General features: G+C 30.4%; 1 non-coding gene across 1 annotated transcript; it reads left to right on the forward strand.

The window, feature by feature from the left end:
* Positions 1-22,611: 22,611 nt before the first annotated feature.
* LOC113364456 lies at positions 22,612-22,770 on the forward strand. Its single transcript, XR_003366154.1, has one exon. It is a non-coding gene; the product is annotated as a U11 spliceosomal RNA (small nuclear RNA).
* The last annotated feature ends 255 nt before the right edge of the window (positions 22,771-23,025 follow it).

Here is a 23,025-nt window from a genome sequence, read left to right on the forward strand (position 1 = left end):
TTCTAATAAAGCTAATTTGCCTTAAGGCACGATGCCATGCACCACTAGTTTGTTTGGCTTGAATTCTAACATATGTAACTTTACATGCCAATGGATATACATAATAGTTGTTAAATTTACATATTTGCTAAGCAACGATTATTTACATTCTATTCTATACGAATTTATATTTATTATATACAAAATTATTTAAATTTTAATCCAAATATTTATTAAAACAAATGGATATATAACTGATAATTGTTTATTTAATTTTCAGCAAAATAATTATACAGTTATTTATAAACATCATTTAGAATAATATATTCATATTATGTAAATAATTATGCAATTTTAAATTGCATTTATTATTGTACAATCGGATATATATTTAGCAATTTTTTTTTTTGATATTTTATGAATTCCTTTTATTTTTGATTAATTTGTGAATCTCTAAAATTGCACATCATATACAATATGGAAATAGTAATTTGGGTAAAACTATAAGAGTGTACAATTTTAGATTTGAGGATCTAAAAATCGCAAAAATAATACATGTACGTTAATTTTGACCAAGACAGTCTTAGAATGCCTCGACACATATCATATGTTTATGAATTTTTTTATGTGAATTATTTGCAAAAAAAATTGACATCATAATGGAAAGCATTGGTTGACCACCACATGCACCTTTGTACTATATTATAGTAACAGAGGTAAATTTGGAAAACCCTTACTATTACTACTAAGATGTACTAAATCTCAGTATCCACCAAATCCAAAATAATAATCTCCTCCATTTCCAAAGACGTCATGAATTTAATAACACTCGCATCAACGTCACAATCAAATTAATCTTGATACCCAACAAAGTTATTTCCAAAGGAACAGCTTCATCTCATCAGCATGATATGTCTCTTAATTCATAATGGAAGTATCTAATAAGCAGCCGGTTTGATATATTATCAAATTTCCTCTTATCTCTTACATGTCACGGTACATTTTCCTCTTGTCCGACCTTGACGCACCCCTGTCTTTGTAAAAGTGGCACGCCGACAAAAGACTTACGCCGTCTGACAGTTTCTGCAAATCATTGATCTCGAAACGTTTCTTTGTACTAGAGATCGGGATCAGAAAATTGGAATGGAAAAAAAGGTAGGAACGCCTATCGGAATGACCTTTGGAGGTTGTAGTGGCGAAGAGCATGATGAATCGATTGGGAAAATAGATACAATTGAGGAAAATAAAAGATTTTGATTCAAACGACGTAACAACCTAACAATCCATATTTATTTATTTATGAATTTTTAGTGTTAGTTAATCATACCAAACCATCTCCTTCAGTGCAGTTCAGAGCACTTGTATAGATAACGAAATGAGTTTTGACTTATATAGTCCAGTAATTTGGTCCTTTTGCCGGTACAGTACTCCGGGAATTCTGAAAATTAATAATCTTATGGATTTCGAGGTGCTCTTTACGAAAATCGACTTTGCCACCTCAAATTTGAACGGCAAGTTGCCGCCATATTGGAAAAATGGCGTCAAAAAACAGTTTTTTTAAAATATCTCCTTTCTGGCTGATTCTACGATAAAAGTATCTATGTACGAAATAAACTAGATAAAATTTCCTACAATTCTTTAGAAAACCGTTTTTTGTAAAATTGATAGTTTGAGAGTACGGCCGCCTCAAAGTCTTTGCTGCTCTCGTCCTAGTATCAAATTTCTCCATATATGACAGCTCTTTGAACTTGACCTTATTCTTTCTAATAAATGAATATTTTTAATGTTAAATTATGCGAATAAGATCTAGAAATAAAATAATTCAAATATTTTTCTGTTTTTTTTTTGCTGATTTTTTACACTTCAAGCTACTTTGCCATTGAAGTGTTAAAAAAATCAGCAAAAAAACAGAAAAATATTTGAATTATTTTATTTCTAGTACTTATTCGAACATTGAAAATATTTATTTATTAGAGAGAATGTGGTCAAGTTCAAAGTGCTGTCATATATGGAGAGATTTGATACTACGGCGAGAGCAGCAAAGACTTTGAGGTGGCCGTACTCTCAAACTATCAATTTAACATAAAAACGGTTTTCTAAAGAATTGTAGGAAATTTTATCTAGTTTAATTCGTACATAGATACTTTTATCGTAGAATCAGCCAGAAAGGAGATATTTTAAAAAAGCTGTTGTTTGACGCCGTTTTTCCAATATAGCGGCAACTTGCCGTTGAAATTTGAGGTGGCAAAGTTGATTTTCGTAAAGAGCACTTCGAAATCCATAAGATTACCAACTTTCAGAATTCCCGGACTACTGTACCGGCAACAGCCCTTTTTTGCACCAAATGACTGGACTAATATCCAGCATATCCAGAATCTTTGATTCTATCATTCAATTATGAAGACCATTTTTGTTTGAAATTTAATATCAAACATGAAAACTTGTGCAAAATAGCAGGTGCTATCTTTGGTGTAGGATTACCGAATATAGGAAGACAATTTGGCTTTGATTTTGAATGTGAAAATTGATGTCTGACGTTTTTGGAAATGGAGAAGATTATTATTTTGGATAAGGTGGATACTGAGATTTAGGAATAGATCTTATTGATAATTATAAAAGTTTTTCAAAACACAAGTTACAACAATATGATACAAAGGTGCATCATTGCCTTTCATTATAATGTTAATTTTTTGTAACTAATTAATTTAAAACATGTGATGTGAGCCAGGCACCCTGAGATGGCTTTTAGTCATCTTTGGCCAATCCATAATTTTGACAATTGTCAATTTTGGGCAAAATAGCAGCTTTTTGTTGTGATGGTTTACGACTCCAAAATCCAGGAAGACAATTTTTGCTTTAAATTTGATTTTGAAAATTAACATTTTTAGGCAAATATGCAACGTATTTTAAGCACACTTGTAGATGTGGTATCAAAGCATTACCAAAGTCCGAAATTTTTGGTAACTGATTAAAAAAAAAATTCAGAAAAATTAGCAAAAAGGAGCTATCATATATGTAAATTATTTTGCTAAGTTTGTGATGAAATCTGACTTAATTTAAAATTGATTATCACTCTGAATCAATAATTTTTTTTTTCTATTGTTTCTTCTTGGTTTCCATCTAAAATCAATCTTCGATCCTAATTTTGATTGTGTAGTGTATAAGTTGACCTTTAAGAGTACCTGAACTTATAAATAGTTAAACAAACCTTGGTAAATATTTAATAACTCCTGCTGCTTATATAAATCTAATTACTATATGTAATTTATCGATTGTTGTATTTACATAACATGTATAATACATTGTGTATGTCAATACAATGTCATTATCGAGGTAACGAACATGATCGATATATTTGTGATGCTTGTACCCACAACTTGTCAAGAGAAATAATATTACACATAGACGTTGCAAAGGCTCACCTACATAGTGTTTCAGGAGTGGACAACCTTAATGAAATGAAATAGGATTTGTATCCTTAATAAATATTCGAAGATTATTGCAAGAATGCATTTCATGAAGTATTACTATTATTATTTATGATTTGCTCCAAGACAGGTTTCTGATGTAAGAGCACCAAATTTTATTTACCCCTCTTATCTTTTATTTGTCGAACAAATGATGAATTGTATCAGCGTCTACAAATAAATAGTAGGTATGTGCCAGGTAGTTCAGAATGTATTTTTTTTTCAAATTTTCAAAATCATTACGTATTAAAAGAGCTATTAAACAAAATATTACATTTTTTATTGAAAGATTTGTTTGTGAAAAAATCTACTTGATCCATAAACAAGCTTGTATTTTGTGCTCTCTCATGTTTAAATGAGTGGTTAAAAACAAAGAATTCTTCTTTAAAGATGTAAACTAAAAATCATTATTTTTTACCTTTAACTTTTTTAACTTCTCGAAGGAGAGGTGTATGTTTTCAACTCTGAATTTATTTTGAAAATTCAAAAACCGTTCGAATGATATTAGTTAGGAATAGTGCTGATTATTTTTTGATAAAGATCGGCCGGACCGTTTTCTTGTAATAAAGTTTCAAAAAGAATTTTCGACGATTTTTATGATTTTTTTTTAGCATTAGATATCATGGTCTTATAAAACATACTAAAATGTTACGGCCCTACGACAAATAGTTTGATGTTAAAACTTCATCAAAGTTTGAGAAAATATTATAGTCAAAATTTGTGACAAAATTGCTTTTGTGATGTGATGAGTCAAGCATTATCAATTCATTAAAATTTAAAATAATAAGCTACAATTTTAGGGCATACAAGCACCAATCTGTGCAATATTATTAACATAATTACAGTTAATTCAAATGCGTTTGAGAAACTCTATTCGAAATAACAATGTTTAGATATATTTATCAGCGATAACTTTATTTTTGAAATAAACAGTTGAAAATTTTATCTAAATATCTAATTTTCAATTTCGATTGATTAAGTCAGTGATTCCCAAAGTGGGCGCCAGCGCCCCCTTGGGGGCGCTGCGGCGATTCTGGGGGGCGGTGATGGGCTTTGGTGTATTTAGGGGGCGATGCTCAGTTGTAAGGGGCGTTTAAAGCACAAAACTAAAAAAATATTATAATATTAATATTATATATAAATAAAAAATTAAAATTGAATTATATTAAAAAACACTGAATTATATAAAGATAATATTTTAGTTGAAGTTAATCAAACATATTTGCATAGGTGTATTAGTAAGTAAATCAGTTTTAAAACTATGCACTGCCAATTCTTGTTTCGCAAAAGGTTTAATGAAAAGTATGGTTCATATGTTTCTTTGTATGTCGATAATTTATATAACTTTTCAAAGCGTGTAACTTTACCAAATTTTGTAAGGGATTCATTAAGAGATTTTTTGTAAGAGAATCTGTAAGATTGGCGGATTATTTGTCGTGCTATTGATTATATTTCTTTGATATCTACCCGTAACTGTCCACCCGCGTTTTGTAAAATATATTTATCGGGGCCTAGTATAATTCTTTCGTTACCTAAAATTTCAAAAAACGTATCAACATATTTACTTCGCGCGGAATATTTAAGTGTGAATCCAAAAGTTTTAATCCATTAGGAAGATTTAGTTCAGCAATTTGGATTTGCTGCGTGGGTAGTAGACTCAATATTTTCGTAAGCACAAAGGCATTTATATTTTTTTTATTTTTTGCAAATGTGCCATCTTCATTAAATATTTCTAAATTTGTAAAATTATTCGATTTCGTTGAAATTCCAACAAAACACCGTGGAGTATAAATCCGCTATTGCTTGAATTTGAACGCGACTCCCTTTATGACTTTTTGCGAACAAATTTACTGTAGGTACGAGCGCACCCCCCTTCATTCCTTTTCCCTCACATTAAAATTATAATCGAAATACATCGATTGGCTTTTAAATTTTTAAAATCGGTTTATGCGCTTTTAAGCAAACATCGTTGAAAATTCTAATTTTGACAAACGCCATAAAAACGATACTAATTTTTGCAAACTTTGACGAATTTTCAAAATTTAACGACTTGCCGTAGGACCGTAATATTTTAGTATGATCTATAAGACTGTGGTATCTACCGTCAAAAAAAAATATAAATTGTCTAAAAAATTACTACTACTTATTAATTACTACTACTTAAATTAATAAAAATACTTTCATTACAAGAAAACGGCCCGGCCGATCATTACTAAGAACTAATCAGGTCGATTCCCAACCAATATCTTTGGAACGGTTTTTGAATTTTCAAAATAGATTCAGAATTGCGGGCTAAAACGTGGACGAAAATTTTTTCACTTTTCTGCTATTTATAAAGAAGCGGCTTGGCCGATCGTCGCACAAACAATAGTCCTCATCGAGATACATCGAATGGCTTTTAGTTTTTTGAAATCGGTCCAGTCGTTTTTGAGAAAACGTCGATTTACGGCAAAAAATCTGTTCACGCACACACACACACACACACATACTTTGTCCAAATGTTGGTCTCATTCGATTCAGAATGGCTTGAAACGTCGAGAAAACATAAAATTAGCAGATTTTTTGATGAAAACAAACTTCTCCTTCGGAAAGTTTGTAAGGGGGGCGCTGAGTAACATTTTTTCTGGAAAGGGGGCGGTAGGTGAAATAAGTTTGGGAATCACTGGATTAAGTGATTCTTACACATTTTATGGGAAGTTCATGCATCTTGCCTTAAGGCTAAGTGCCACTTTCCACTAGTTATTGTAAAAAATTCAAGTGATCGGTTAAATTCATCCAATCCAAAAGCTTATGGCTACTTGGATCAGTGGATAACTATTTCTTTAATTTCTTCTGGAATAAAATATATATGATCTATCCATCTTCTGCTATCTTTCAACAGTCATAATATATATTATTTTTATCTTCATATTTTTAACTAAAGTAAAGTTTTGATTGACAAAAAAAATTAACAGCAATCAGAACCTTGCGTCATATTTTTGCTGTTGGCCTGAAATATTATGACATATATTTTAATAAAAAAAAGAGAATAATGTTGAAATATACAACAATAAAACCTGAAAGTTTCGATTGAATTAAATATTTATTTCCTCCTCAAAAAAGCGAATTCTTGAATCCTCTAAATCAGGCTTTCCTCTTAAGATAGTTTCTATTTTTGCTAGAAAATTTTCAATGGTGACTTCTTCTTTAAAAAAAGTTTGCAAGCTCATTTCCCCGGCGGAACAAGCAGCTTTATATTAATAGCTTCACCTCGTATTCGACGATAATGCCAGAACACACACAGACTGATCGCTATCGCAAAGTCCGTACAATATGCAAACATTGAAATACACTTGTTTATATTGTTGAGAAATGTTCCTACACACCCTTAAGGGGGAATAGTAATATTAATTGAAAATAGTAATGTAAATTAAGAGATCCAGGGTACATAATGTGGTCTACGCAATTTTATGTATTGATTTAATTGCCTTTTTTTAAATATTTAAGGCTTTTTAACGTCAGTAAATCATTTTTCTTTATATTAATTTTCTCTTTGTGTACAAGCAAACATTATTGTGTAATTTATATTTATAAGTTATGAGTCTGATAAATTAAAAATTATCTGACGACTTACACGGGTGTTATATGAGTGCGAGCGTGTACTTGCTCAGGTTTTTTCTACTTTTGAATGTGTTCAACCTCATGAAATAAAACAAAATTCTGGACAGTAAAAGAAAATTGAATAGCCTTTCTAATGATGCTAATTAAAAACTAGTCCAAACAACCGCACTACCCGCAAATTCAAAACGAATAATTATTTTCACTCTTTCATGCACCAAAAAATAATTATTAAACAATATTTGTTATTAATAATATAGTACACACCGGTGTGAACAGAATGGCGTTATTTGTTTGTCGATATCTTTTACAGTTGCGACAAAAAACGAATTTGAAAAAAGGGACCACTTTCACATATTTCACTGATATCTGGGCCAAATGATGAGCTACGTGAGATTCGCGATTGCCGTCGGCAATGTTCACTCAGACATGTGACGATACATATCCTTCTATGTTTGAGCACTATATACAACGGAAGACATTTACCATTTTTTTATTTTCATATGGATTTCTAAAATGTCGTCTCGATATAAAAAATACTTATCAATTTTTTTATTTCCAGGTGGACTTCTAAAATGTCGATGTAGCGTCCAGCACGATACAGAATGCAGGAACAACACCTGCGAGACGGACGGATGGTGTTCACCTCTGTCGAAAAAAATAGCACCACTAATATCGAAAGACGGACCTACAGGTCAGTGGCATCTTTTTGTTCAGCATTTTGGCCAAATGATTTTTAGTAATAAAGTTTGGGAGCGAATACACTGAAATTTCGAAAATGGGAAAAATTGGACCAATAGATAGATACGACTTATAAATAATTTTTATATCATTTACTTTCGAAATTTCAGTGTATTACCCACGTATAGTTGATATACTAATAGTATTACTCAACTAATTGTTATTAATATTTCATCCTGATATCCAATTATTTGCCTGGATAGTGATGACCCTTTTTGACTTGCGTTTTTTTAGTCCTAACAATTATTTACATCTTGTAGTAGAGTTGTAATTCTTATATATAGAACTGTGTAAATTTGTGAAAATAAACAATTGTAATAATGAATATTATTAAAAAAATAATTAAAAATAAATAGTATTTTATTAAATCATTAAAAATGAATGGAGGTTGGGGGTATCGAAGTGTACATTTAATTTGACTTGTTTTCCTATAAATATCTTATATTTTTTTCATTATGGAAAGTTATTGAATCTATATTTAGTCACTCTTCTATAGTCCATTATTTTCCATGCCCACGTAATAAATCGTTATGTAAATATAATGCTTCACTAAAAGCGATATTAAAATTGTAGGAAATATTCAGTAATATTTTTCTAAGTCATGCAAATTAATTTTATTGGTCGGACTATGTTGATTTATCTGATTTTTCACACGGAAACAATTTTTTTAGGTTTACTCAAATAAATCACAATTACATTATTAATATCAAGCCAAATTGAAATTTGTGGATTAAGAGATATATTTTGATAATAATGAAGAAGAAACGTTTCTATTACAAATATTGGAAGTATTTTTTAATTACAGTTAAGTAAAGATATTATATTGATCAAGTGAAATATTTCATAAATAATAATCATGAAAAATGTAAAGAACAACCAAACTATATCGTTACTGATTTTTTTCGTATTTTTTCTCTCAGAATATTAATTAATTCGAACACTTCGAAGATTCTTCAGATATCTCAAGATTTATATAAAAAACACGTTTTCTTATTTATTTTTAATTAGAAGGAAAGCACGTATCAAATTATGCTGTTTTAAGAACTCGTCAGGCATATTGATGATAAAAAAGAATCGATTTGCTTTGGAAAAAATTGATTTCATGACACAGCCAAAATTCACGGTATTAGAAAAGTTGTCAGGTGATTCTTGTACGAAGTTAATTATCTGGCTTTGAAATTAATGGAAATCGAGGAGGAAAAATAATTTGTTGAACAAGTCGCAATAATTAATTTATTTTATCAATAGTTGGTGTTGAAAAATGATGAAATAAACATCATTATTTTTCTCAACATATTTTAAAGCTATAAGATTTTTTTTGTTTTGTTTTATTTTGTTAATGAATCTATAGAACCACGTTTTTGTTAAGTTCTTGTTATGAAGGATTAAAGGATGACACTTATTTGGGTCGAAACGTACTATGAATGTTGATAATTACTTAATTTTCCAATTGAATCAGCTGTTTTGTTATATTTCAACGCCGAAAAAACGATTCATATAATAGAGAAATACTATCTCGTAACAAAATAGCGCGCAATAAACCAAAAATGTTTATACAAAATCATATCAAATGCCATAAATTATAATTTGCGCAAATACTATAACGATGTTACAAAATAATTTCATTAATAAACACTTAAAAATAATTTAACAAGCAATCGAAAGCAATTAACATCAATCACTCGTACGTATATTATTTGAAGAGACATCGAATGTGAAATGAATTCGCGTTTCGTTATCAATTGATAAACACTTGAGATAATTAAATTATCGGAAAACAAATATCGCAAGATGATAAGGTACGCGAAATATTAAATTAGACAGCGGGCTAGGTAATCTCTATTCAGATGAACTAGGTGCGAGTAATATTTCACATGAAGACAAGTTGACCCGAGCGCAGACAATTATTCTTAGCTCTAATATTTTTATATAATTAAATGAACTTTAGTCAGCTATAATATTTTAAAATGTTTCTTCCACAATATGAACTGTTTGTGCAAAATTTCATAAAAAAACTTTCAACAATTTATTACTAGGAATGGCCCAGTGGATATCTTTACGAATCCCATTGGTTTTGCTTCAAAGAATTTTTATTTTTTCAAATCGACCAATTTTGGTTTCAAACTATTCAGCATGTCTTGAAATGTAAAAAAATATAAAAAATAGCACATCGAATATTCTGACAAAAATATAAAATTTCATTTTGTGTTGGGCTTGTGTTCACAAAACGTTTGCTTTTGGGAAAATATTTTTTTTTTATTTCTAAAAGCTTTTTTTTGAATATCGGATTTTAATTTTAATTCTGGTTAAAGTTCTAAAGCTCACTTATATACTTGAAATAAATAATTTTAACTATGCATTCCAGTCTATATAATTCTTATAAATATTAGACAATTTAAATTCGATTGATTGAGTTTTGTTTGTTTACTTTTCTCTAAACATATATAAGTTACAGTATTTATAATGATATATTTGAAAACATTTAATATTAATTAAATATCTCGATATAATGCAACACCAGGGGGAAGTCCCGTAACCCCGGACGGCACATAACGCCGGACACTCTATTTAACACGTATTATTTAAGCGAGTATAAATCTTTTTTTTTTAAAATACAAGTGAAAGGGGCGCGGGTTGCACACTGGTGCAGGATCAGGCGCCAAGACTCCTCTGTGACGCACACGGCCACGGCGGGAGCAACCCTTTGTTGTTTTGGGCGCAAAATCTCGGCGTCACCAAAATGTAAATGAAAGTAATTCTATTCTAATTCTAATTTTTGTGTAAATTTTTCGTATTTGCTAGTCAAAGAATGAAAATCCTATGATGAATGCTCCAGCTGAGAGCATCGGTGTGGCCCAGCCAACAGGGTGGATAATTAGTGATTTTTTTTTGCAATATCTAAGAATATTCATCAAACACAAATGTTCTGACATTCCAGAGTTTGGAGATGGCTACATATGTGTTCAATGCTGGTTATTTTGAAATGTCCGGTACTAGGTGCACTTTGTAAAATCATATTTTTTGTTACCAAAGTTTGATTGATAGTATTAATTATTGTTTAGCAAAGATTGCGTTGTTGTTAATTTAGTTTGATTTTTAACTTTATCTAACATAAGTCATAATTTAATAAACATTTCGTAAATATTTTTTGATGCATTTTTAAACAACCTTAGGTGTCCGCCACACGGGGATTTTCCTTAATAGTTTTGATCATATATTAAAAACAATATCAATTTATTGCCTTTAGTAATCCGTTGCATATCAAATATCTCATTCCACGACCTCATTTATATTTCGTTTTCCTTTTGATGAAGTATCAATACAAAAAACCTCGTTCTGCCGAATCTTCCCGGGGGCTCCTGAAATTGTATTATGAAGTGACACCTCCGCACGATGTTTGATGTTTGGAAATCGCGCGTCTGTGCCCATACAGGCGTGCGGGCTTCACCACACAATGGATTATTTCGAATATAGAGCATTGGTTTTCATATTTCAGAATATGTATACAAGTTCTCATTAAAACGTCAAATTTGCTCGGAATTAATTACTTGGAATATGTTGTTGTCGTTGATTGAGATTTTCACTTTGTACGTTTAGGTCGATCATAGTTGGTGCAGAATCCTTAGTTGGTATAATTAAATGGTTAACTATGATTGACACAAGGCTATAATATATTACATACCCCGGAGAATTGATTACATTGAGAGACACTAAATTTTTTTTCCTGAGATGTTATGATGGTTTTTAAGTATTTCGAGGACGCTGATTCCGAAAAGTAACAGAGCTAATATCTCTAGTTTTTGATATATGCCAATATGCTACTTTTACCTCAAATTACAATAAACTAGTTGGTATTGCTATTTTGCCTTGAGGCAAGTTACACGAACTCCCCGATATGTGTAAATAATCGACTTAATCAATAAAAAATAAATTAATTTATGAGTGATTAAAAGTATTCCGAGTGTATTTATTACACATCATTGAAAACGAACGAACACGTTAACTCGGAGTATTTTCTAGAAGCAAATTTTCAAAAATCAACAATTTTTATAATTGAACCATGTTTCCGTAGGACTTTAATGGTTTAGTATGTACATTAAGACCAAGTACTCTATCGTTATACCAAGCAAAATCGTCTAATTTTAATTTTAACAAACGTCAAGAAAACTACTCAATTTCTTAAACTTTGATGAATTTTTCAAATGAAACTAATTGTCGTAAGGCCGTAATATTTCAGTAAGTTCTATAAGACCATGATATATATCGGCAAAAAAAGTTTCATAATAATCGGCTTAAATTGTTTTTTCAACAGTTAATTACAAGAAAACGGCTTGGTAGATTTTCATCTAAAACTAATCAGCATCATTCCCAAATGATATCTTTCGAACAGTTTTTGATTTTTCAAAATTGGTTCGGTAGTATGAGCCTAAATGTGGACGAAAAGTTTAACACTTTTTTCCAAATTGCAAAAAAACGGCTTGGCAGATCGTCGCACAAAACTGACAAACGATAGTCCTCACTGAGATGCATCAAATGGTTTTTAAATTTCCGAAATCGGTTCAGGCGTTTTTGCAAACGTCGATGAAAGGTCTAATTTTGACAAATGCCAGAAAAAGATACTAATTTTTGCAAACTTTGACGAATTTTTAAAGCTAAACGAGTTGTCGTAGGGCCGTAATATTTTAGTATGATCTAGAAGACTATGGTATCTACTCTCAAAAAAATAATAAAAAGTGTCGAAAAAAATTTTATTACAAGTTTACTAACACTTTATTACAAGACTCGGAGAAACCATAAAATTAGCGAGTCGGATTTTTTGATGAAAGCATAATCTTTTTCTTCGGGAAGTTAAAAATACAACATATTTTATTTTATGGCTTTAAAATTGTTTTTATATGATTTTCTATCGTGGACAAGGTCTGACTGATTTTGCCATAAACTTCAACAATTGTCATCATGTGGATGTCCCACCTTTCTTATTATCACTCTTCCAAAGCCCTAATATATTAGTAGATACTCTTTTAGCATTTTATAATTTTTAAATTTTGGAAATATAATGGTTATATTCTCACCCTGCTCTTCGCTAATGTCTGCCAGATTTTCCAAAATTGTTCAGAATAAGAGTTTGGGTTATAAATTTTACATCAAATATCTTAGTTTTTAATTCTTCCTGTCTTTTTGAACGTTGGCTTCTACATCCATTACTTGTTAGGCAGGAGATGTTGATGTTCTAGGTTGTTCATGATTAGCATGGATGGGCTAATACATATAATATACATAAAAACATATTAACACAAATGTAATAAAAACTATATGGATTATGCACACAACGTCTTAAAGTCGAAGCCATACCGAAAACTGGAGATAAACTCTTAGTTATTCCTTAAATTGCGATAATCATAGCCAAAATGACTAATTGTGCTAGTTCCCCAGAACTCTAAAACTAGAGCTGTTTCAGAAAAAACGGCAGATATTTTTGAAATCAGCGTCCAATTCTAAGTTGATTCAAAAAGTTTGAGAAAAAAAAATAAAAGCCATTTTTGTCGCGTTGTGTTTTATAGACGGTAACAAGACGGTTCTTTCTTTATTGATTCCAAAACTTTGATCTGATCTTGATTCCTTGTTCCAAATAACTTGCTCCTTTACTGGTCGAACCCAAAGCTTTGGATAACTCTTCGAACAGTAATAAGTATCCAAATACCAATTTCCCAAAACATTGATTTTCGATTTCTGATTATCACTGCTATAAACCTACATGATATTATTTCTCTATAAATTCCCGAAGCCAGTATTTGCGAGGTATCGCGAGATTGATTTCATCACAAAACGATTTGACGTTGATAGAGCATATTCAGACATTTCTTGGTGTATGTGAGACTTTCAATACTCGTTACCATCACAAGTCACGTGCGAAATATTGCTGCTTTCGAAAATATATTTTTTACTTTAAGATCCAGAGAATTATTTTCGTATATCGAAGTGATATATATGATTTTAATAGGCAGTTAAGGGGCGCGATGTAGAGATTTTTTGGCGTAAGATGGATCATTGAGTCTTGTTCAATGTAGAGTGTGCTATTTAGTTGAAAAAATATTGGAAATTATCTTTATATATAGCACGGATCAACCGATTTGAATGGTTCAAAAAACATTCGATTCTTATTGATAGGGAGATGTACTGATGAGTTTTGGACAAAGGCAGGTCCAAAGGTTGCGGGCATACAGAGCAAAGAGTGCAGAAAATAAAAATCGAGTTTTTGAGAGAACGGAGCATCCAATTTGAATGACCTCAAAAACATTCAATTCGTAATGATTGGGAGAAGTGGTGATTAATTTTTGGCAAAGGCAGGTCAAGCCGTTTCGAAGATACGAGACTAAATGTACAAAAAATGGCAGTTTTTGAGAGAACTAAGCATACGATTTGAATGATTCAAAAAACTCTGCTTGTGTTGGCAAAACGATTGCTTTTGGAGAAAAAATATTTTATTTTTTTTTTTGCTAAGAAAAAATATTTTAATTTTTGCTAAAGTTCTAAAGCTCACTTATATAGTTCAAATCAATAATTTTAACTTTATAGTTCAGTTTATATAATTCTTATAAATATTAGACAATGTTACAATAATCTATTTGAAAACATTTTATCTTCCTCAAACGCTTCGTTACGGTACGGGAAGTTCCAGCAATTTGCCTTAAGGCACGATGCCATACACCACTAGTTAATTTTTTTTTCAGATGACTGTTTTGAATAAAATGTACCTCACTTTTACTTGATTTAAACCGACTAAAATCTTATAATTCTACAAAGTTATCCATTTTTATAATCACCTATTATCTCCCATAAAATTTTATAAGCTAAGTATGTGCTTAGTATTTTTATTATAAGTGCTAAATATTTTCACCAAACGATTTTTTAGGCTTCAACGACGCAAAATTGATGGAAATTCTGTTTGATGGATGTTGTTTCGTCGTTTCGCATTATTCATCATTCAGTTTTCCTCGTGAAAACCATACACGAGCCTTTGCCTTTGTCGAAAATATATTACACGATGTAAAAAGATAAGGAGGGTTATGTGTTTTGTTTTTGGGGAAGTTTCTATTCAATAATATTTTTTTATTTGATAAAATATTTTGTCGTTTTTTTTTTTGATACTTCATTATAGATCTTTTTGATTCGTAGTCAAGCCACTCTAAAATTCACACTTTTTCTAACATCGATCTTACTCAAAACTAGTGGTACATGGTATTCTGCTTTATGGCAAATTGCTGGAACTTTTCGTACCGTAATTAAATATTCGAGGAATAAAAATAATTAATAGCCAGCAAAAATTTATCAATGATCAATAACAATTGTTTTAAATATTTTCAATTAGATTATTATAAATACTGTAACAATAAGAACTAATAAGAATTAGGGCTCCACTCGGATTCCTTTCCACTTAAAACATTATTCATTTATTAAATAAACTAATGAATTAATAAAATAAAAAATTAAAGAGCAAACATAATTAACTCCGCGTAGGGTAAGTTATAGTAATCACAAAAAAAAACGAAAATGAAAATTTTTCATTATCTTTACGTTTGAAAGGTTTCTGAACATTTAGGCATACCTCAGAAAAAATGGATGTGTGTGTGTATGTATGTATGTTTGGATTCAATTTTTCTTCTACGATTTCGGGCGCATGAATCAACCGATTTGAATGATTCAAAAACATTCGATTCCTACTCATGGGAAAACGTGCTCATTAGTTTTTGGCGAAGACAGATCCAGCCGTTTCGAAGATACGGGGCAATAAGTGCCAAAATTGGTAATTCATTTTTTGAGGTAACGAAGCACCCGATTTGGATGATTCAAAAAACATTTTATTTGTATTGACGAAATGAAGAATTGATGATTTTTGGTAAGGCTGGTCTAGCGGTTTCGGAGACACAGAGAGTACAAAAAAAATGATATTTAGCGGTCTAAAATGATCATCCGACATAAGCACATCAATTTATCAGACATTTGATAAAAAATTCAAAAATGAGTACTAATGTTGTTGTGTTCCATACCAAGATTATCAATTTTTAAAGTTTACTTATACGGTTCAAACAAATTTCAAAATCTTTAGAAAAAAAATTCAAAATTTTCAAAAATATGCAAAGTTTTATACTTCAATATAAGTTTTAAATTTACAATTCAGTTTAAAATTGTATATATTTCATATGCGTTATTCTACTCGTAAGAAAGATATCCTCAGATGGATTCATTCATCATTTCTTCTTAATGTAAACATTTTTAAATGTTTTGAGTGATAAGATCGTCACTGTATATTATATGAACGAATAAATATATAGAAGTTATACTTATCTCTTTGAAATTATTTAAAACAATTGTTATTAATCATTCATTAATAATTTTTGATTATTAATTGTTAGACTATTTAATTCTGGTTCGAGCAATTTGCCTTAAGGCACGATGCCATGCACCACTAGTTTTAATATCATCTCCTCTTCTACTTTACCTTCTTGTTTGATTATTATTTGAAACTGGAATATTACACTTGTTTTCGCATCTTGTTACTGTGCGACATTTTGTAAACAAGTCATAATTAGGACATCATTTCTCCTTCGACATATTTTTTGCACTTTATTATGCATAATATGAATTTATGAAGTTGACAGATACGAGACAGGCTTTTTCTTGTTGGAGAAGTAATTATTTTTTATCGGAATTCCTTAATTATTTCATGAGAAGAAATGGAAAATTCATCCAATCCATTATATAAAGTGTGGTAAAAAGAAATATAAAATTTGGTAAAAAGAAAGAAAAAGAAAGAAAAAGAAAGAAAAGAAAAGAAAAGTTGGATTAATTTAACTATTGAGTTTTTTTTAATTACAATATTTATTACAAGTGCTAAATAAATTAACATCTAGTAATATTAATGAACAATAATATAAATAAATAAATAGAGTACAAAATAAATGATAGTATTTTATAGTATATAAAGAGGTATAGTAAAAAGATCACTTATTTAAGTTGTAGTAAAAAAAATATTTAAGGATTGATAAAAAGAAATCCTTTTGCATTACTTGGAATGTATTTTTTAGACCAAAATAAACAAAGATTATTTCGAGGTTTTATTCCCAATGTATAGAAAAGCAAGTTTTACTGTTCTACAATTATAATTTTTATTGTGAGAAAAAATATTGAAGTCTATAGATCAACAAATACCTTAAGGTATATATATAAGGCATATATAATTATATATATATATATATTTATTTATAGTGTTTTTTTAAAAATAGCAAGATTATAAGCATATGCCAATTTTTATTCTATTTTTTAATACATTTACGTTATTTGTTGATATTATCCGTCTAGCAATTTGCTATTAATAGCAGATGAAAAAAATGTGTATGAATTTGAAATAATAATAATCAAATCCGTTCTTTACGAATCTGTTTAATGTCATTCTGGAAAAAATTAAGTAAATAGATGATCGAAAAAATAATCGTGGTTAGTCAGAACAATTAATAGATACAACGAATTATTTGAGAAGCATTATAATTTGAAAAGTTTGAAAATATAATTATTTTTAGTAAATTATCATCTATTTTTAAACCGCATTTAAATGTATTAAATAAGTGATTTTAATTAAATGTGCTCTAAAATTGATGCTGGGGTTATTACATTTAGGGTTAGCAAACAATATATAATTGATTTATCTTATATATAAAAATAGATAAAAACAAAAAATCATAATAAATATACATTTATAGAGAGTCTGTTTCACTAGATTTCAACTAAATATAGAAATATCTGAATATTGATATATCACATGGAGGTCACAGGCCATTTAGATAGCAAGCAATTTCTTTAGAAAGGGTAGTGCCTAACTTTGGGGTAAAACGGATGTTATGTATATTAAATTTCAATATAAATTGTATACCCAAATGTTTTTTGCCTTTATCCATATGGATTATATCATGTGAATATTTTAGAAAATAGGGATGATATAGAGTTATTTATGGTTTCCAAAATCAGTTAAGTGTATGTGTGTTTGTTTTACGTTTTCTCAAAAACTGCTGGACAGATTTTAAATTTGAAAAGTCGTTTGATGTATCTCGATAAGCACTTGTTTGATATATTGATTAGATTTTGTTGAAAATTAAGAAATCAGTACATATTGATAAGTCGAGATTCTGTATTTTTTTGGATGTACATGCACTTTGCCTTATTGTAAAGTCGATAATTCTATCTATCAAGATAGGTTTTTGAAGTAAAACTTCTTTAGACGCGACTAGGGAGTAAATCTCTGAAAATGCAACGGAAGTTGCGTTACGCCCGAACTGTTCGTCATTCGCTCTCGATGAAATTTCTATATGGGTCGATTGTGATTAGTCGTCGTGTCTAGTGAATAGAGATCTTTTTGTACCGGTGTACATCAACGAGGGGATTGAAATGTCATTAGATCTTAAGGTTATAAGGCACCGGAATCAGAAGAATATTTTACCGTGACCCCCGTAAATAATTATGATGAAAATAATAAAACAAATGAAACATTTGTGCCGTGTACAAAACGGAAGTTTGTTGAATTAATTTCTATATTATTCGTAGTAATGGAAAATATTTTTTAGGCAAGACAGATATTACAACTGCTCAAAGAATGAGACTGTATCGCCAGCGAGAAAGTAAAAAAAATACCATCAGTCAATGAATGTATGTTAATTTTAGTTACATGAAGTTCTTCAAACACAATTATTACATTATGAGTGAAGTTGCGAAACAATACTTGTTTAGGCGTTGTTTAACATAATCCACTGTGTGAACGAATATAAGAGAAGTTATTAATCAGTAATTACTTCATTTCTCTAATGAAGGTTCAAGTCCTAAATGCTAATTACAATGACAAACCGATCATGTCACATTTGAAGTATGACTTTAATTACATTATTGTTATTATATTATACATATTGTTATTATATTATACATATTTTTAATGCTATTATAAATGTATAATTTATAATTTATTATCATATAAATATGTATCATGGTTGACTTTAAAAAATGTGTGCTTCACGAGTGTTACCATATTGCTAATAAACATTGCTATCATTTTTATTTCATCAGTAGATACCGAGTTTGATTTCTTAATTTGCCCTGATTTTTTTTATGGATGCTTCCCAAATATTTGAAATGATTCAGATATTTCACTTTACGGTTTCCTACCAATATCCTTTTCCTTTTCGACACTCTCATCACTTCTGATTTGTTGATATTGATCTCCATTCATTATCGTCTTCAGACTTCGACGTTTCTGTTCGAATTTACATATGATGTCCCATACCTTTTGATTTCAATGTAATTTCTATAACTTCTCCGCCTCGGCAACAAATACCCTGGTTTGAGTCGGTCCCAAGACTTTTCATCTCCTCGCAATTTTCTTTGCTGGTGAAAACTCCATTGTATTTTCGTCGGCTTTTATGTTTTTGTGTACCTTTCCAATAATTCACGAAAACCGTGGCGGCATAATGCCTTATTCCGAGTTTCCATTCGGAAATTTTGTTGTAAATCTGACATTTTAGAAATGATTAATGAAATTGGAACAGAAATAGCTTTTGTAATGGAGTTATTATACATCGACATTACGCATCACTTAATCTTGAGGTCGGTTTAATAAAGAATTTGGCCTGTGCGAAAATCGTGATGGATTCGGTAATGGATTTATAATAAGTAATAATGAGAGAGAATAATTATGTTATTCTAGTACAAATTTTTGCAATTCTATTATCAACGTCAATTTACAAATCCGATGATATGTTAAATTTATTATGTATGTATTTTCCAACCGAATGCAAATATGTCAAGGTACGGAATTCGTGTTATTTGCAAAAATTCGGCAATGTTTCCGCTGAACAATATTATCATCTATTTGCATTGGCGAGCATTTTTTACAAGTCCAAGGTTATCTTTCTAGACATATGGTGTGTTGATAAATCGAAATATACATTAGACGGTTTCGATTGTATGAACGATATTGTCCAGGTGGATTTCGGGGAAAGGAAGGATTTCATTAAAAATATTTATTTTGGAATAGAGAACTTTTTGAAGTCGAGTCAGAATTGTTTTATATCAACATCATAATGGTTAGTGTCTTACCAGCTGTATCTTTTATTGCAAATGGACAATTCTGCAAAAAATTTTACCAACAAGAAGCTGCACGTGGAAACTTTGCATAATGGTAGATTTGATGCCCAAACTGACTGGGGTAAAATATTAGAGATCCATGAAAACCATTTTTTTATAAAATTTAATTAAAGTTTGCATTTTAACAGCGCCCAGTATACAGGGCTTGCAAGTTGCAATACTATGAAGCCTAATATATTTCTTCCCTCAGTGTGTAGATACTGAAATATTCTTAAAAATGCAAATTCAAACATTTTTCAATTGCTGAGTACACAATACTCATTGAATCCTCTATTGAGTTCGTGAGATCACATATCACCTAAGTAGAAAAAGTGTCTAGCTGTATTATACAAGTATCTTTCATTCTGCTCATATATTTCGCTGAACATTATCTATGTATAATATAATACAACGAATATATTATATTATATTTATGTTTAGAATTTGACCTTGTCCAGTACGGATGAGACGAAATGCTAATGGTTTGGATAGGCAGGTTTCGGCAACCTAAAGAAATTGGCACATATGTAAAAACTGAATTTTATACGTCGTACTCTATTGCCTTCTCTTTAATCATAATTAATTTTGAAACAATATCATACGGTTCAGAATATTTAATAGAACTTTATATATTGTAAGAATCGTTATATAATCAATAAAATAATAATTATTATAACAGAAAATTTGAGATAGTATAAATTATTTAAAAAAATAACTAGCTAATTTTATGTTTTCTCGACGTTTCAAGCCATTCTGAATCGAATGAGATCAATTCGTATGTGTAATCGATGAGGACTATCGTTTGTCAGTTTTGCGCATCGATCGGTCAAGCCTTTTCATCGTAAATAGCAGAAAAGTGAAAAAATTTTCGGCAATTTTTATGATTTTTTTGATGATAGATACCATGGTCTTATTTTATTGATCATTCTAAAATATTACGGCATAAGACAAGTAGTTTATTTTAAAAATTCATCAAAGTTTTAATAAATATGATAGTCAATATTTGTGTCAAAAGTCGCTTTTGTGATGTGATAAGTCAATCAAGTCAGTTGCAAATGGCTTTGGAATTAGCAAGAAAGTAAATGAACAGTCCACAATAAAACTTTTTTAGTTTTGTAAAAAATGTTACTAATCATTAATTTATATATAGAGATGCTTAATGTTTCTCAATATAATTTAAGTTAAAAAAAAATAGAATAATAGGCTACAATTTTAGGACATACAAGCACGTGTATGTGCTATATAACTAATATACTTACATATATTATAAATGTATTTGATAGATGTCAATTGGAAATCGAAATGTTCTGACCTAATTGATTCTCGAAATAAACAGTTGAAAATTTCAGCTAAATATCTAAATCTCATATTTGATTGATTAAGTTAATTATTACACCTATCGGGAATTTTTTGCAAATTGCCTTAAGGCAAAAAGCCACCTTTGACCACTTTTAAATATTTAATTACCAAGAAATGACCCTACTTTGTCAAAAACTATTCAGCACGGTTCCCAAATGATATCTTTCGAACTGTTTCTATATTTTCGAAAACGGTTTAGTATTTTTGACTAAAACGTACGCAAAAAATGTAGCAGTTAGTTTTCTGGTAATTTATTTACGTAAATAAGTGCACCATGGTGATACCCCGCATTACGTACTTAATTCGTTCCGGGAGAAAATTCGTTGTGCGAAAAGTTTGCTATTCGAAACGCGTTTTTCCACACAAATAAGAATGGACACATGAAATATGGTCATAGAAAATAAGATAATTTTCACATATAATTAAAACATAATTAAAAAAAATATTATTTGTTTACGAAATAAGTTAGTATCAGAGTCGTACTACTTCCTTTTGTGCCATTTTTGTTTCTGAATTTCTAAAGAAACTGTCGATAGTTTTTTTCAACAAGTGTATTTTCACAGCGAAGGTTCACTCTTTGAATTAATTTGAGCAACATTTGTTTTTTCACTACATTTTTTTTTTTTTTTTTTTTTTTTTTTTTAATTTTTATTTTCAATAGCAATCAGAATACATGATTATTCTATGAGCTATTTGGCCTATGTCATTCTCTCACACACATACACACACACTATCAAACACACATATAAATTTATCGGATCAATATTACAATCATATTTAGAGAATCACTTCAATAAGAGATTCAACTGTTCTGTTCGTATAAGGTTGGGTAGTACTAAGGTTCCTCCATATTATCTTCGGGCAGCTTCTTTTTCAGTCTTCTTGAAGTAACAAATGACAACGATTTAGTACGTTGTGTGAAGCAAAGTTTGTTGTGTGAAACGTTTGAGACCGAAAAATAAATTCGTTGTGCGCATCATCATTGTGCGAGGTGAACGTTATGCGGAGTATCACTGTACAGTAGAACCTCGTTTATCCGGACCTCGGTTATACGGATTCGCGATTATCCGGACTACCAACCGCGACCAACTTCTATATATTTACATACCTATAAATACTGTATTTACTATATATATCTACATATCTATTGTATTTCGTTTCCTTGAGCCGCCATATGACAACCGCCATGCTTCGACTCTATCCTTTCCTCCGACAGATGTCCCCGTGGCGCTTTGTTCACTGAACGCACTCGGCGCAATATAGTAAGCACACCTATACTCCACATTCGCGGCCTGCTTCGATTAAAAAGGGTACTCGCCACTTGCATGGCGGGTCGGCTCGCTGCGCTCTCCCACAAAGAGGGCCTTCGTCCGATCGGGTATGGCCATCAAGACATACTCAGTACATAATTTTTGGAAACCGGGGACTGTCGGCTGCCAATATGCACCACATGGCGTCCCCACCACTAGAAACCTCATATTTAACTTCCCGTAGGGCAAGTTATAGTAATCGCGAAAAAATCGAAAATGAAATTTTTGTATATCTTTACGTTTCAAAACCTTCTGAACATTTTGGTATACCTTAGGAAAAATGGATATATGTGTATGTATGTGCGGATACAAATTTTCGGCGATGATTTCGGGTACACGGATTAACCGATTTGAATAATTCAAAAAACATTCGATTCGTATTGATAAGGAGACGTGCTGATTAGTTT

Source organism: Ctenocephalides felis, unplaced genomic scaffold (genome assembly GCF_003426905.1).
Source record: "Ctenocephalides felis isolate EL2017-DRISC unplaced genomic scaffold, ASM342690v1 CF-g0.4_SCAFFOLD_00845, whole genome shotgun sequence".
Classification (NCBI taxonomy): Eukaryota; Metazoa; Arthropoda; class Insecta; order Siphonaptera; family Pulicidae; genus Ctenocephalides; species Ctenocephalides felis.